The 16,203-nt window shown below is 48.8% G+C and overlaps 1 protein-coding gene across 2 annotated transcripts in view; it reads right to left on the minus strand.

Annotated features, from left to right (window-relative positions):
• GPR45 (G protein-coupled receptor 45) overlaps nucleotides 1-16,203 on the minus strand; it is a 96,776-nt gene that overhangs the window by 72,710 nt on the left and 7,863 nt on the right. Inside the window, exon 1 of one of the 2 annotated variants that reach the window (XM_082357456.1) lies at nucleotides 18-59. The exons of the other annotated variant lie outside the window; for it this stretch is intronic. The gene's annotated coding sequence lies outside the window, so the exon portion shown is untranslated. Of the gene's footprint in view, nucleotides 1-17; nucleotides 60-16,203 lie in introns of those variants that run through there. 2 annotated transcript variants of the gene reach the window in all.

Raw genomic sequence — 16,203 nt, forward strand, 5'->3', positions numbered from 1 at the left:
TTCACTTCCTCCCCCACCTTCACTTCCCCCATCTTCACTTCCCCCCATCATCACTTCCTCCCCATCTTCACTTCCTCCATCTTCACCTCCCCCATCTTCACTTCCTCCCCCATCTTCACTTCCCCCATCTTCACTTCCTCCCCCACCTTCACTTCCCCCATCTTCACTTCCCATCATCACTTCCTCCCCATCTTCACTTCCTCCATCTTCACCTCCCCCATCTTCACTTCCTCCCCCATCTTCACTTCCCCCATCTTCACTTCCTCCCCCATCTTCACTTCCTCCCCCATCTTCACTTCCCCCATCTTCACTTCCCCCATCTTCACTTCCTCCCCCATCTTCACTTCCCCCATCTTCACTTCCTCCCCCATCTTCACTTCCCCCATCTTCACTTCCTCCCCCATCTTCACTTCCCCCATCTTCACTTCCTCCCCCATCTTCACTTCCCCCATCTTCACTTCCTCCCCCATCTTCACTTCCTCCCCCATCTTCACTTCCCCCATCTTCACTTCCTCCCCCATCTTCACTTCCCCATCTTCACTTCCTCCCCCATCTTTACTTCCCATCTTCACTTCCTCCATCTTCACTTCCTCCCCCATCTTCACTTCCCCCATCTTCACTTCCTCCCATCTTCACTTCCCCATCTTCACTTCCTCCCCATCTTCACTTCCCCCATCTTCACTTCCTCCCCCATCTTCACTTCCCCCCATCTTCACTTCCTCCCCCATCTTCACTTCCTCCCCCATTCCATTGGAATTTGTACACACTCCAGCCTCCTTATCTCAGAACAAAACCAAGCCTTCGGGGCCCAGGCCCTCCTTCAGCTACAGCCCTTTGGTCCTCTTTGCCTGGCCCCACCCACATCCTCACCCCACTGCACTGTGGGTTCTGTTCCCACCACCCTACCGCACCCGCTTTTACTAAGGTCACCAATGACCTCATTTGCGCCAAATCCAGAGGACACCCTTCGGCCTTCACCTGACGTCTCTGCACGGTGTAGATTCCCCTCTCCCTTGCCAATGGTGAGATTGGTTTTCTTCATTTGTCCTGGCTGTGGCAGGAAGTGCACAGAAGTGGTCCAGGGTTTGAGAAATGGTCCTGGGGTGAAAGCCTGGAAGGGCTCCGCATGCATTTGGAAGTGTTAGCTCCAGGTTTGTTAAAACTGTAATAGAACAGACCTGACCTACTGCATTTCTAACACCATAGGCTCCCCTAGTACATAAACTCCCTCCACTGCCATCCCAGCATCTCATGGGAAACTCTGCGTTGATAAAGGGAGAAAACAGAAGGAAAATATACAATATTTGATTCATCTAACCTTACATTCCTCCTCCGAAACAAATACCGCTGTGGATCTATTATCAAAAGATGAAACTATTTTTGAAAAAGTACCCCAGCAATTCAGCGGAGGAAGACAGTCTTTTCAACAAATGATGCTGGAGCAACTGGACACTCCCAGGCAAAACATCCAACACCCTCGACCCAACACCACACCTTATTCAATGAAAATTATATCAAAATGAATCACAGACTTAAAAAACATAAATGTAAAAAATGTAAAATTATAAAACATTTAGGGACAAAGAAGGTCTTTGGGATCTAGGGCTCAGAGAAGAGTTCTTAGACTCGACACTAAAAGCAGCGTCCATAAAAGGAAAACAACCTCCTCGAAAGGAAAAACCTTTGCTTCGTGAAATATCCTTTTAACAGGATGAAAACACAAGATACCAAGTGTGAGAAAATGTTAACAAACCACATATCTGATAAAGGGCTTGCAAGTGGAACGTACAAAGAACTCTTAACACTCCACAGTGAAAAGCAAACAATCCAGTTAGAAAATGGGCAAAAAACGTGAATGGAGACAGGACACGCCTTCACGGAAGAAGGTACACAGTTGGCAAATAAGCACATGGAAGGAGGGTCACTGTCGTTTGCTATCAGAGAAACGCAAATTAAATCCACAGAGATAACACTACATACCTGTCAGAATGGCTACAACAAAAAATCGTGAAACACCAAATGCTCTCAAGTATGCAGAGATGCTGGGCCACTCACACATGGCTGGAGGGGATGTAAAACGGTCCAGCCACTCTGGCAAACGGTTCAGCAGTTTCTTATAAAACCAGACAGGCAACGACCACGTGACTTGCAGGCTTGGACCTCTGTCTAGAGAAATGAAGACTTAGGTTCACACGAAAACATGTGCACAGATGCTCGTAGCAGTTTTAGTTGATCTCAAACTGGAGTAAATATATTTTAAGTTAAAGAAAACTTAGCCATATTCATCAGTGCTGGCAAAAACACCGCGTCACCCCCGCCAGCCATTTAACAAAATAAAGTAAGCAGCTTAAAAATGCCTTTTACGAAATTCTTTCCTGTTTTGTAGTTGATGCAAATCAGTGGATAATCAGGAGTTCTTGTATGTTAAAAGGGGAAGTTTTCAATTTAAATTATTAATATTCCAAGACTTTCTAACCCCTGAAATGACTTTTGAGACAGAGAAGTAGAGAGAAATCCCTCCGGTTTAAATGCAGAGGCTCTGCCAGATGCTTCCTCCTTGACACCATCCTAATGCCTCTTATCATACAGATGAATCATCAGAAATTACCACTCAGCTTTATTTCTTGCCTTTCTCATTAGAAAAACTCATAAACTTTACATTTTACTTATGCTAATGTTTCTAAACAAACTTTGTTGTCTTATTTGCATAATATCAAAATATTGTTTGAAATCTTACATTCATTCGTCTTAGTTAATTTCAAGCTCAGAGACCACACGAGCACCAAGTGAGCTAAAACCTCCCGTGACCCCAAACCCCTCCACTCCGTGAAGCCTGGGCCTCTCTGCCCCACACTCGCACACCATCATTACTGCTCATGATGCCAACGATGGTGGGAGAAGGGTCTCCAAAGGCCAGCCTGTGCATTACTTCTTCCAGAATTAGAGATATTTCTCCCTCAATTTAGTGCTGAATCGAAGACTTATATAACTTACTATGTGCCAGGCACCTTTCTAAGCATTTACACATGTTAATTAATTTATTCCTTATAACCACCTTATGAAGCAAGTAGTATGGTTATCCCATTTTACAGATAAGGAACGTTGAGGCCCTGGGAGGCAAATAACCTGCTCATATCACATAAATAGGTGGCAGAGGCAGGACTCAGACTAAGCAGTTCAGACCTGGACCCTTAGCTAGGCCACCTCCCAGAAAGAATGGATGGATGGGGCTTCCCTGGTGGCGCAGTGGTTAAGAATCCGCCTGCCAATGCAGGGGACACGGGTTCGAGCCCTGGTCCGGGAAGATCCCACATGCGACGGAGCAACCAAGCCCATGTGCCACAACTACTGAGCCCGTGAGCCACAACTACTGAGCCAGTGCACCTAGAGACCATGCTCTGCAACAAGAGAAGCCACCGCAATGAGAAGCCCGTGCACCACAACGAAGAGTAGCCCCCACTTGCCACAACTAGAGAAAGCCTGCATGCAGCAACGAAGACACAACACAGCCAAAAATAAATAAAATAAATTTATTTAAAAATTAAATAATAATAATAATAAAGAATGGATGGATGAATGGAGGGAGGGATGGAGGAGTGGATGGAGTGATGGATGGAGGAGTGGATGGAGTGATGGATGGAGGAATGGATGGATGGATGGAGGGATGGATGGATGGATGGAGGGATGGATGGATGGATGGAAGAATGGATGGACAGATGGATATACAAATGATTGAATGAACTAATGAAAAAGTTTGTCCTGTGTGGCCATCAGGTGCAAATGGGATCCGCATTGACCTGGGAGCTCCCTGGTTCTCAGGGCCTGTCTGTGGCCTCCGCACGGCAGCATCTGGCCTCAATCCCAACTTAGGACTTGCTTTTTCATGAACACTGTGATTGCCAAGGTGTAATATCAGGAGCGCAGAGCTGGGAGGCGGGAAACCTGCATTCTTATGTTGCCTGCAACACCAACCTGTACGCTCTCAGGTACACTGAGGACCTGCTTCCCCATCTGTCAGTGAGAGGGTTCAACCAGAGTAATTTCTAATACTTAACCAGTCTATGTTGTGATCCGTCCAAGTGAAAGTCCACTGGCAAGACCAGAAGTACAGGAGGTGGGCATGAATCAAGACACTGGAGCACCCGGCAGAGGCTGGGCGTGGTCCAAGCTCCTGGCCCAAGAGCCGGCTGCAGTGCCACGTGGCTGCGGCTCGGGGAGAGGGAGGAGGTGAGGCCAGAGAAGAAGAGCTGAGACGGGGCCTCAAGAGCCTGCGCACAGACCGTGACGCTGCCACTCCGCAGGCCACGGGGAGACACGGAGGGCTTTCACTCATTTATTTTGTGATACATGCTACGTACAATTCTATCCTTCCGCCCAGTTTTACGCGCACAGCTCGGTGGCACTGAGGACATTCACGCCGTTGTGCAGCCATCCCCACCATCCGTCTCCACAACTTTCTCATCTTCCCAACCTGAAACTCTGTCCATGAAACACTCACTCCCCCCACCCCCACCCCGGTCCCTGGCCTCCCACATCTACTTTGGTCTCTATGGATTTGATGACCCCAGGGCCTCAGAGCATTTGTCTTTTTGTGACAGGCTTATTTCCCTGAGCATAACGTCTGTCAGGTGCACCTAATGTTGTGTCACGTGTCAGAATTTCCTCCCTTTTAGAGGCTGAATAGTACCCCATTGCATGTATGGATGACACTTTGCCTATCCATTCATCTGTCGATGGACACTTGGGCTGTGACCACCTTCTAGCTACTGTGAATAGTGCTGCTATGAATGTGGGTGGACTCAATCTGTCTGAACGGAAGGGCTCTGAGTAGGATACTGGTTGGGCCAGAGTTTTCCTTTGGAAAGATCTCCCTGGTGGTGCAGAGACGACGAAGATGATGACAGCAGTGACATTTAGTGGGTGCTTTCTATGCGCCAGGTACCGTCCCAAGTACTGGACGTGTATTCACTCACGTAACCCTCATTCCATCCTCACACCTACTCCTGCGAGAAGGTGCTGTCTCCACCGTACATGTGGGCAAATGGAGAGAAGTTGAAAATTCTGTCCAAAGTTATGCAGATAGCAAGAGACAGAGTCTGTAACTGAACCCGGGAAGCCTGCCTGCTCACACCGACCCCGGCACCGCTCAGGATGTGCGGGGAGGGGAGGGCTGCAGGATGGCGGCCCTTTGCGGGGCGTTTGGAATTATCCAGGCAGGAGCTGACAAGGGCTGTGAACTCAGACAGCAGAGAAGGATGGTCGTGAGGGGAGAGGTTTGAGAGTCTCAGGGTGGGACGGACAAGCTCCCCATGAGTGAGTGACCATGGATGTGAGGAAGGGGAAGGGGGCTGAAGAGGTGGACAGCTTTTGAACTTGACTGCATACTGGAGAGAGGTGTCATCACTAAGAGAATATGGGTAAACCTGAAGGGAGGGTAGGGCGGGCACAATAGACAATGATTCTATTCGGTACCTGCTGAATCTGAGATGTTATGGGGCATTCAGATAGAGGCAGTTATATTAGAGACAAACTCAAAGGAAAGACCTCGTTGGGGGCACAGACCGGGCAGTTGTTAGCGTGGGGAGGGTTAGAATCTGAAAAGCAGATGGGCTTGTTCATGGGTTGTGTGTCTAGAATAAAAGGGAGAGACTGAAACCCAGGGACTGGGGAGCCTCAAAGCCGGGTAGAGGGCACACTTGGGTTTGTAAATTTTAGAACCGACACGACAGCGTGGAGAGAGGGGGTGAGGCCCCATTGTGTTGCCCCATGAGCCATCTGTTCTATTTGGGGGACGCCAATGGTTAGGAGCTGCGTCAACAAAAAGGAGAGAGAGGACACTTACAGAGAAGCGTCAGAAGGGTAGGAGGATGTGGAATCCAAGGCGGTGAGAAAGTTTCCAGAGGCATGGGGTCCAGTGCCTCACAGAGACCAAATGAAAGGGGCCTGAAAGATGTCCCTGACCTCTGCAGTTAACATTACTGGTGACCCTGGAAAGAGCTGATCGGTCAATGTGGTGGACCCGCCCTGGGCCGGGCCTGGCGGAGTGGAGTGGAGGCGGGGTGTGGAAGGGTGTGGACAGGCGCCGGGATGAGGGGGACAGGGCAGGGGCTGGTGAGGGGCCCTGGGGACGGCAGGCACATCCCCACCGAGGAAAGGAACTGTGCAGACATCCCAGGCCTGGGAGGCCGGAGGACGGGGTGACCAGACAAGAGGGGGACACCTGAGAACAGACAGAGGCAGTAGGAACGGCTGGGAGTCCACCGGGCAGAGACCCTGGAAAGGCTGGAACTCTTGAAAAGGGAAATGCTCGGTGCTGATCTTGGCCGTGGGGCTGGCACACGTACCCCGGAAATGGCAGAGGCTCTGCGGAGTCACTGGCTACCGGTATAAAGTCAATTCGTGCCATTGACTTGATAAAGTTAGTTCTGGGAATTGACCCTAAGGACAAATGAGAGAAAAAGCAAATATGCTGGTGGTACATTATTTACGGTATTATTTTTAAAAAGCACATGTGGCTAACGGTATGGATACTAGTTAAGTAAATTGGGAAACATATGCTCGATGGATGGAATATTCTGAGGTCATTAAAATGATAATTATGAAGCTCAAAGTGGTTATATGATCGTAAATGGAAATCAGTTTTAAAATGGTATGTATGTTCTAATTACCATGATGTAAAATATGCTTTCACGTGAAAATATACATACTAGAATTCCTAAAAATGCTACTACCTGTTGGTTGTGGATAATGGTAAGATTACGGGTGGGTTGTTTTCTTTCTGCATTTGGTAAACTCACTTTGACTCTGAATGCTACAGCGCTGGTTAGAACAACAGAAAAGCAGCCTTGAATCTTCTTAGTTATCAGCCTATTGAAAAGAGAACATAGCTGAATATTTCCCCTCCATCCTCTGACAGTACGGTGGTCTAAGAAGATGGAGTTGGGACTTCCCTGGTGGCGCAGTGGTTAAGAATCCGCCTGCCAATGCAGGGGACACGGGTTCGAGCTCTGGTCCAGGAAGATCCCACATGCCGCAGAGCAACTAAGCCCGTGAGCCACAACTACTGAGCCTGCGCTCTAGAGCCCGCGAGACACAATTACTGAGCCCGTGTGCCACAACTACTGAAGCCCGCGCGCCTAGAGCCCCTGCTCCGCAACAAGAGAAGCCACCGCCATGAGAAGCCCACGCACCGCAACTAGAGAGAGCCCGGGCACAGCAAGGAAGACCCAACGCAGCCAAAAATAAATAAATAAAATAAATAAATTCATTAAAAAAAAAAAAAAAAAGAAGATGGAGTTTACGTGATACAGCGATTCCACTGGAACCCTCGCACTCCACGGCGTGGAGGCTGAGTGTTTACGACCAGGGTAGTCCCCCTGCCCCCGCGGCAGCCTCGGTCACCCCGCAGGCCACAGCGCGCCTGGATGCTGTTGATAGAAACGTGCAGGTTAAACTAGGCCTGCATGTCCTGCCAGGGTGGGGAAGGCGGGGAAGGGGAGAGAGGGCCGTCCTGGCCAAGCCCGTAGCCAGCACGCGGCCCACGCAGCGCCTGCGCCACCGGGCAGGTCCCTGGGGGCCACCCACACGCTCTCGTCCGCTCCCACCCCCGGCACCTCGGTCTCAGGATGGAAAGCCCCGTCCCAAACGCGTTGGTTTTGCTTCTCAGTCTCTTAATAGTGGTCTTCCACTATTTTGAGTTAAATTCTCTCCACTTTTTTCCTTTTTTTGTAAACTAGCGTTTAGAGAGCTTATTAATACTCAAAACACTGATGTAACTGTATGTTTTGAAATAGTAACTCGAAGTCAAAGGGGAGCCAGCCTATCCCAGGGGCAGCGGCTGCAGGAGGAAGCAGGGGTGTCCGGCCTCCCGTCTGCAGGAATCTTCCTTCCCTCCCTGCAAGACGCTGCGGCCAAGTCCTATGACTCGGCTTCTGGTCTTTTCCAGCAATCCGCCTTTCATAAGACGACTCGAGTCATCCTCATCACAGGAGAAATAATTTTTCTGGTAACTATGTATGGTGACAGATGTGAACCAGACTTATCATGGTGATCATTCTGCAATATACAGGCAGACCTCGGAGATACTGTGGGTTCGGTTCCGGACCACCGCAGTGCAGCGAATATCACAATAAAGCGAGTCACACAAAATTGTTGGTTTTCCAGTGCATATAAAAGTTATGTTTATGCTATACTTCAGTCTACTAAGTGTAGCATTATGTCTAAAAAATGCACATAGCTTAATTAGAAAATACTCCATTGTTAAAAATTGCTAAGCATCCCCTGAGCCTTCAGCGAGCCTGATCTCCTCGCTGCTGACTGGTCGGGGGGGTGGCAGCAGTGAAGTCTGCCACATCGACCGACGACTCTTCCTTTCATGAACGATTTCTCTGCAGCCTTCAGTGCTGTGTGATAGCATCTTCCCCCCAGTAGAGCTTCTTTCAAAACTGGAGTCAATCCTCTCAAACCCTGCTGCTGACTCATCAACTAAAGTTTATGAAATATTCTAAATCCTTTGTTGTCACTTCAACAATCTTCACCGCATCTTCATCAGGAGCAGATTCCAACTCAGGAAACCACCTTCTCTGTTCATCCGTAAGAAGCAACTCCTCATCCGTTATTCTCATGAGATGGCAGCAATTCAGTCACATCTGCAGGCTCCACTTCTAATTCTAGTTCTCTTGCTGTTTCCACCACATCTGCAGTTACTTTCTTCACGGAGGTCTTGAACCCCTCAAAGTCATCCATGAGGGTTGGAATCAACTTCTTCCAAACTCCTGTTAATGTTGATATTTTGACCTCTTCCTGTGAATCAGGAATGTTCTTAATGGCATCTGGAATGATGAATCCTTTCCAGAAGGTTTTCAGTTGACTTTGCCAGATCCATCAGAGGAATCCCTATCTGTGGCATCTATAAGCTTATAAATGTATTTCTTAAATGATAAGACTCGAAAGTTAAAATTACTCCTTGAGTAATTTCATGGGCTGCAGAATGGATGCTGTGTTAGCAGCATGAAGACAACATTAATCTCATTGTCCATCTCCATCAGAGCTCTGGGGTGACCAGGTGCATTGTCAATGAGCAGTAATATTTTGAAAGCAACCTTTTTTTCTGAGCAGTAGTTCTCAACAGCGGGCTTAAAATATCCAGTAAAGCATGTTGTAAACAGATGTGTTGTCATACAGACTTTCTTGTTCCACTTATAGAGCACAGGCAGAGTAGATTTAGCATAATTCTTAAAGGCCCTAGGATTTTCAGAATGGTAAGTGAGCACTGGCTTCAACTTAAGGTCACCAGCTGCATTAGCCCCTAACAAGACAGTCAGCCTGTCCTTTGAAGCTTTGAATTCAGGAACTGAGTTCTCTTCTTTAGCTATGAAAGTCCTAGATGGCATCTTTTCCCAATAGAAGGCTGTTTCATCTACACTTAAAATCTGTTGTTTACTGTAGCCACCTTTATTAATTACTTGGCTAGATCTTTTGGATAACTTGCTGCAGCTTCTACATCAGCACTTGCTGCTTCACCTTGCACTTTTTATTTTTTATTTTTTAAGATCTTTTGGCCTCGCTGCGTGGTATGTGGGATCTTATTTCCCTGACCAGGAATCAAAACGTGCCCCCTGCATTGGAAGCGTGGAGTCTTAACTACTGGACCGCCAGGGAAGTCCCCACCTTGTACTTTTATGTTATGGAGGCGGCTTCTTTCCTGAAACCTCATGAATTAATACCTGCTAGCTTCAAACTTCTCTTCTGCAGCTTCTTCACCTCTACCAGGCCTTCACAGAATTAAAGAGAGTTAGTTAGGGCCTTGCTGTGGAGTAGGCTTTGGCTTAAGAGACTGTTGTGACTGTTAGAATTTTCTATCCAGACACTACAACTTTCTCCACATCAGCAGTAGGGCTGTTTGCTTTCTTATGTCTGTGTGTGTTCACTGGGGCAGCGCTTTCAATTTCCTTCAAGGACTTTTCCTCTGCATACACAACTTGGCTAACCGTCCGGCACAAGAACCCTAGCTTTCAGCCGGCCTTGGCTTCCGACATGCCTTCTTCATTAAGCTTCATCATTTCAAGTTTTTGATTTAAAGTGAGAGATGCGTGAACCTCCTGTCACCTGAACACTAGAAGCCGCTGTAGGGTATTAATGGGCCGAATTTCAATACTGCTGTGTGTCAGGGAGTAGGGAGGCCCGAGCAGAGGGAGAGAGACGGGGAACAGCTGGTCGGTGGACAGTCAGAACACACACACATTTATCCATTAAGTTCACCACCTTATATGGGTGTGACTCGTGGGCCCCCCAATTACAATATAGTAAAGTCAAAGATCACTGATCACAGATCACCCTAACAAATATAGTAATAATGAAAAAGTTTGAAATATTGCGACAATTACCAAAATGTGACAGAAATACACAGAGAGCAAATGCTTTGGGAAAATGGCACCAACAGCCTTGCTCGATGCAGGGTTGCCACAAACCTTCAATTTATATACATATATAAAAAATGCAATATCTGTGAAGCACAATAAAAGGAGGTATGCCTGTGTACAAATATCAAATCATTATGTTGTACACCTGAAACTAATATAATAAAAGGGAACCAATTTAATAAGTGAGATCATTATAAATTCAAATGTAAGCATGTGAAAAATAAATCAGAATTTAGAGATTCATCTGCAATAGATGGATTTAAAAATATAATTAATATGCCTGATGTTTCCAAGGGGCAGTACAACGTACAGGAATCACCTGGATGAAATTAGGGAAGAGGGCGGGAATCTCACCCCCTTCGCCTTTTCGGCATTGAGTAGCCTATTCGGTTGTAAACTACTCCACCTTGTGGTTAAACCAGGGTACTAATCGCTCGAAATCTGGACACTTCAAGGCGAAATTCACTATTTTCTGTTATAAAAGTTATGAATGAGCTTTAAAAAGTTCAAACCACACATGAAAGAAGAAAGTAAAAAATAATCAATAATTTCACTGCATAAAGATATCTAGACACAATCAGATTTTATAAGTCAAATACAGGCATAAAGATAGCTAGACACAAATACATTTTATAAGTCAAATACAGGCATGTAATACATGAATATTCTTTGATAGAAGAGAAGTAGTTACCACTTGCTTTTTTCACTTCAAATGAATCAACGTCTCAACACAATTCAGGAATGAGAGCTAGTACGTATCTGATCACGTTAGCAGGCCGGAATAAAAACTCGGAATCCTTTCACCCAGCAATTAGGGCAACCTCTGTGGACCTCTGTTAAGGGGTGGGGGGGTGTCAGAGGTTGCACACCAATGGGACCCTGAGTCCGGCCCCTGACCCCTGGGGCCCGTGGTCTCTCACTGCCCAGCACGCGCGCGCGGCCTCCCTGGGGAAGCCTCTGGTTGGTGACAGCTGGACGGAGAGCCCTAAGCTCCCCTCTGCTCCAGCCGCGTGATGATGCGGTCCCTTCCGGGGGACGCTTCACACCTGGAGCAGGGTTTCCCCGTGTGTGGTCCCCGGACCGGCTGCAGCCGCATCGCCTGGAACTAGCTGGAAATGCAAACTCAGCTAGAAATGCCTGCTCTAGGCCTCCTGCAGAAACTCGGGGGGCGGGGGCGGGCCCGGAACGTGTCTTAAGTCCTCCAGACGACTCTGACTCTGATGCCCGTCTGAGAACCACGATCTGGAACACTGATGAAACATCCCATTCTTTCTTATTCACTTGTCTCTCACCTCCTCATTATTAACCTTCGAAATGTTCCCTCCACACGGGATTGGGCTACTACAGTTCAACTGATCGCAAAAGGGGTTACACTATTCACTGACCTGGTAGTTACGGGTCACCTTGACAAAGTAATGGGATGGGATGACATACACTTTACATAAATCACGAGTGACTTGATCTGGGACTTAAGCTTTCAAAACCCAGGGTCTGAGGCCTCTCTCCAGCTCCGCTGCTTGCACTCTGGTCCCAGCCACCAGCTACGTCACCTGACTCGGTGTACCGCCTCCTGCCTGAATTCCCTGCTCCACCCGAGGCCCCGAGTGCCCCCTGAACACGAGGACGGTCGGACGCACGCACAGGGCGCGCCAGCCTCCGCTCAGAACGTGCAGTGATTCCCGTCTGCCGCCAAGGAAACCATGGCCTTCAAGCCCTCCCGCTCACCCCGCTCGGCTCTGCCCTGTCCTCTCACTACCCTCCTCCCCCTGCTCCGCCCACACCTGCCAGCTCCCGGGGTTTGGCATTAGGCCAGCCCCTCGACCGGGGCCCTCCGGTGCCAGGTGTGTGATGCTTGCTCCTTGCTGCCTTCACGGCTCCCTGCAACAGCTGCCACCCCCCCTCGCTGTGCCAGTCCCAACCCCCCTTCCCTGCTCCAGGGCACCCTCCACCACGCACAAGGCCAGCCACGTAACACTTTATTGTCCCCCCACGCCGGCACACAAGCTTTTGTTTCTGCTCCCTAAACCTCCTCAGCACTCACCGTGGGGCTGCGTATATTAGCATCTGTTGGGTAAATGGAAGAGCGTAGGGGTCTGCGAGGGACCCCGCGCCTTCGCTCTGGAAGGCGTCAGCCCGCTTTGCACCTGGGAGCTAGGCTGGAAGTGCTACCAAGGCCCCAGGCAGGGCATGTCCTGAAACCCAGCTGGCTCCAGGCAGCCGTCCAGGAGAGAGGTGCACAGAGTAACATGTGTGGGAAAAGAAACTTTCATTTTTTGGTTTAAAATTCGCACATCCCAGGATACGTTTCTGAAAATAATAAAGTCTTCGCTGGCAGAGCCATCGGACGGTGTAAAATTGCCCGCACGAGACTTCCCTGGGCACTGGCTACAGAAACGTCCTAAGAGAAGGCTGTCCTGAGCTCCATCGGGGATTCAGGGCACAGATCTCTTCCAGAAGCCCTGCCTCCTGTGACTCGATCGGGGACCTCTGAGTTCCTGCGCCAGCCTCATCTCCAACAACAACCTATGCTCACACCTGTTATTACTTTCTTTCTTTCGGCCGTGCCACGCGGCACGTGGGATCTTAGATCCCCAACCAACCAGGGATCCATGCCCCCTGCATTGGAAGCGCAGTCCTAACTACTGGACCGCCAGGGAAGTCCCCTGTATTAGTTTTCTATGGCTGCTGTAACCAACCACAAGCATAATGGCTGAAAAACAGCACGAATTTACTGCCTTATGGTTCCGTGGGTTAGAGGTCCAACCCCGAGGGTTTACCTCACTGGGTTAAAACCAGGGTGCGGGCAGGCAGTGTTCCTTTCTGGCGGCCCGCAGCACCTTAACACTAAGGCTAGGGTTCACTCGCCTGATTAGATTAAAAGTACAGACTATTCAATCTTTAAATTTTTTAATTTTTCTCATTTAAAGGAAATAGATTTCCTAAGCCACAAGCAAGTTATTGTTACTCTATTTATTGAGCTCTGAAGTACAGTACATCATTTAAGAATATTCTGAAAGGCTTGGTGCTACGATGAAATGAGTAGTTACAGCCACACACTAGATGTCTTAGAAATACCCATCCATTCCCTCCGAGCCACTCCTGTCACCTCTCAAACAGCCCTGTGTCGTGCACCCTGCCCAGCAGGACATCTCAATTCTCATCCGCGTGACCCACGAGTGGGTTCCACTGTGTGGGGACAGCTAAGTTTGTAACTTGAAGATCCGCTCTGGAGTTTGGGTGGCTTATTGTAGGTCTCCAAATTCTCCCTGCAAACCCTCAGAGATCCAAAAAGATTTCTCCCAACATGCCGGGGAGTCTCCGAGGCAGTATGTGGACACGAGGGCAAGATGACGGTGGCGAGCTGGCCCCTTGCCCTATGGACCCCGCAGATCCCAACGCGGGGGGCGGACAGGGAGGGAGGAGCGGGAGGGAGGGCAGGAGGGTGGTCGGCAGGGGAGACCTCAGAGGGCGATGCCGCACAGGCAGTTAGAAACGCCCATCCCATCCCACACGATGATACTGGAGCTTATGTTTAGGAAGCTTATATATAAAGACCAAAATAAGCCCACTATGCTCTTTAAACAAGTAATTTAAAGGTAGGAACAAGAAACCCAGAAACTAAAACTAAGATGACCATAAAGTTTTGAATTCGTCCCATCATTGTCATGAACTGAATGGGCATTCTCAACGAGGTGCTGTGCAGACCCTCAGGCCAGGAACGGACCTTCGGGGTTCCGTGAACCCCTCAGCATTACAGGATGGTACTCTTGTATAAGCCGCCTTTCCAGGGTGAGGAGCCTTTGTTTTCATCCAATTCCATTGCTCCAACATGGATTAGAATTTTTACACAGTTTAAATTCACATCATCTTGAAAGAGCACCAGTGCTGATGATGTATGGGAGGCCCTCCAGCTTGAACAGTATTCGTGTGCAGAGACGTTTCCACAGAGCGCCTCCAGCACCCGGGTGTCAGGCCGCAGCTGGCTGACGCTCCCGTCACCGCCTGTGGGCAGCCGGCTGGGGAGAAGAGAAGCCAGATCCAGGAGGGCCCTTGGAAGAGGGAACGTCAACAGGAATTCCAGCCCGGCCGGCGGAGGCCAGCCCATCTTAGGGATGCACAGATGCCCACGCGCAGCTCAGACAGTAACGCAGCTGGTACTGCCTCCCTGTCACTTCTTCCCTCAGGAAGACCAGGCCCTGGGGGATGTGCGGGGGGGCGGCTACCAAGAGTAACTGGGGCGCAACCTCTGAATGCTGCCCGCCGGGCAGGGCCCACGTCCTCCTCGAGACAGCTTTGACGTTTTTGGTCAACACTGGCAATGGCAAGTCACCAGGACCTGCTGCCTCGGAAACTGCCAGGTGTCTCACCCCAGTTCCAAGTGGTCCGCGGAGCCCTGGAAAGCAGGGATCCTGCCCCCATCTTTCAGACCAGAGGGCTGAGGCTCGGTGTGGGCGGAGGGCGGTGGTCTCCGGAGCACGTGTCACCCCAGGCCTCGCAGAAGCTCCCAGCCGAGGTCCCGTCCTCAGCTCCGTGTCATTATTGCTCAGTCAACACTTCTCAGCAGGACCTAATTGCCTTCTAATTGTTTTCTCTGTTTGTTGTTTTTCTAATTAGAGACGCAAATTCTAAGCTTTGAGGACAAAAACTCTGTTGACTACTTTTTGTAACCCCCTTCCTGTGGGATCTACCGACCTGCAGTGTCCGGCTCCCTTTCGTTTATCTGCGAATCGCCGTGAAACACGCCTCTCCTCTACCACCCTCCCCTCGCTTCCAGGCAATACTCTGAAATTACAGAATAAAAATTCAGTGTGATAATGGGGGACCCTGAGAGGGAGCAGTGACGACGGTGTCCTCGGCGGAGAAGTTTACGGGGTTCGAAACGCCATCAGGAGAGTTTGTGTGAATCTTTCATTCTCGACTTGGAGAGAAGGACCTCACACTGTGAGGCTGGCTTCCCCGGGGAGGTTTCAATCTTTTTTAGGAGAAGTACAATCAAGTCTTGGGAAAATGAAAAAGGAATAAATTTGGAGTTCTCGTGAACAGTTTTCATAGAAGATCCAACCGTGGTCCTAACTTTTGTTAAAGCTAAAGTAGCAGTGATTTCATGAAAAGTAACAGGAAATTACCACTTTATTAAAGGGGTCTCCTCCCATCCGTTAAAGAAAATTTCCTAGAAGGAACCTGTCTGATTTGTATTTATAACTTGTTAAATAAATGTCTGATGAATAAAAACTGAGTAAGAAAAAGCACTAACACAGCAAGACTAGGACCCCCTATTCTGCTGCTGCAGGAACAGTGCCTGAAAGGCTGAGGCCCTGTGTAAAACCCAGGTTTCATCCGGATCAGGTATGAGGAGGCCAACAGGCCAGCAAGTGACTGTCTGAAAGGCACGCGGCAGGCATGTGGTTTACTGTCGCCAGGGACCCGCTAACCCTGGGAGGGGCCCTCCCTCCATGCAGCAAGGCCCCAAGACATCTGGAAACACATGGTTAAAGCAGGCCTTCACTCCAAAAATCATGGCCTTTAAGTACCTTCCGATTCTAATGAAATACCTAATTCTACCTTACAGTTCCTTTTTTGAAGTATATATTATAAATGTTATTATTTAGTTTAAAAAGCTAATGGCCTGTGCTGAAGGAAGGAATACACTGATATGACTTGAATTGTTTTTTCCCCACATTTTGCACCTCTGTAGTAATTTATATTTTCCGAGAAATGACAGAAAAAAATTCTCTGACAATATTTTGCTCAGTGTTGAAGCTCAGTAGTTTTTATATCGTAG

Source organism: Balaenoptera borealis, assembly GCF_965194805.1.
Source record: "Balaenoptera borealis genome assembly, chromosome: 15".
Lineage (NCBI taxonomy): Eukaryota > Metazoa > Chordata > Mammalia > Artiodactyla > Balaenopteridae > Balaenoptera > Balaenoptera borealis.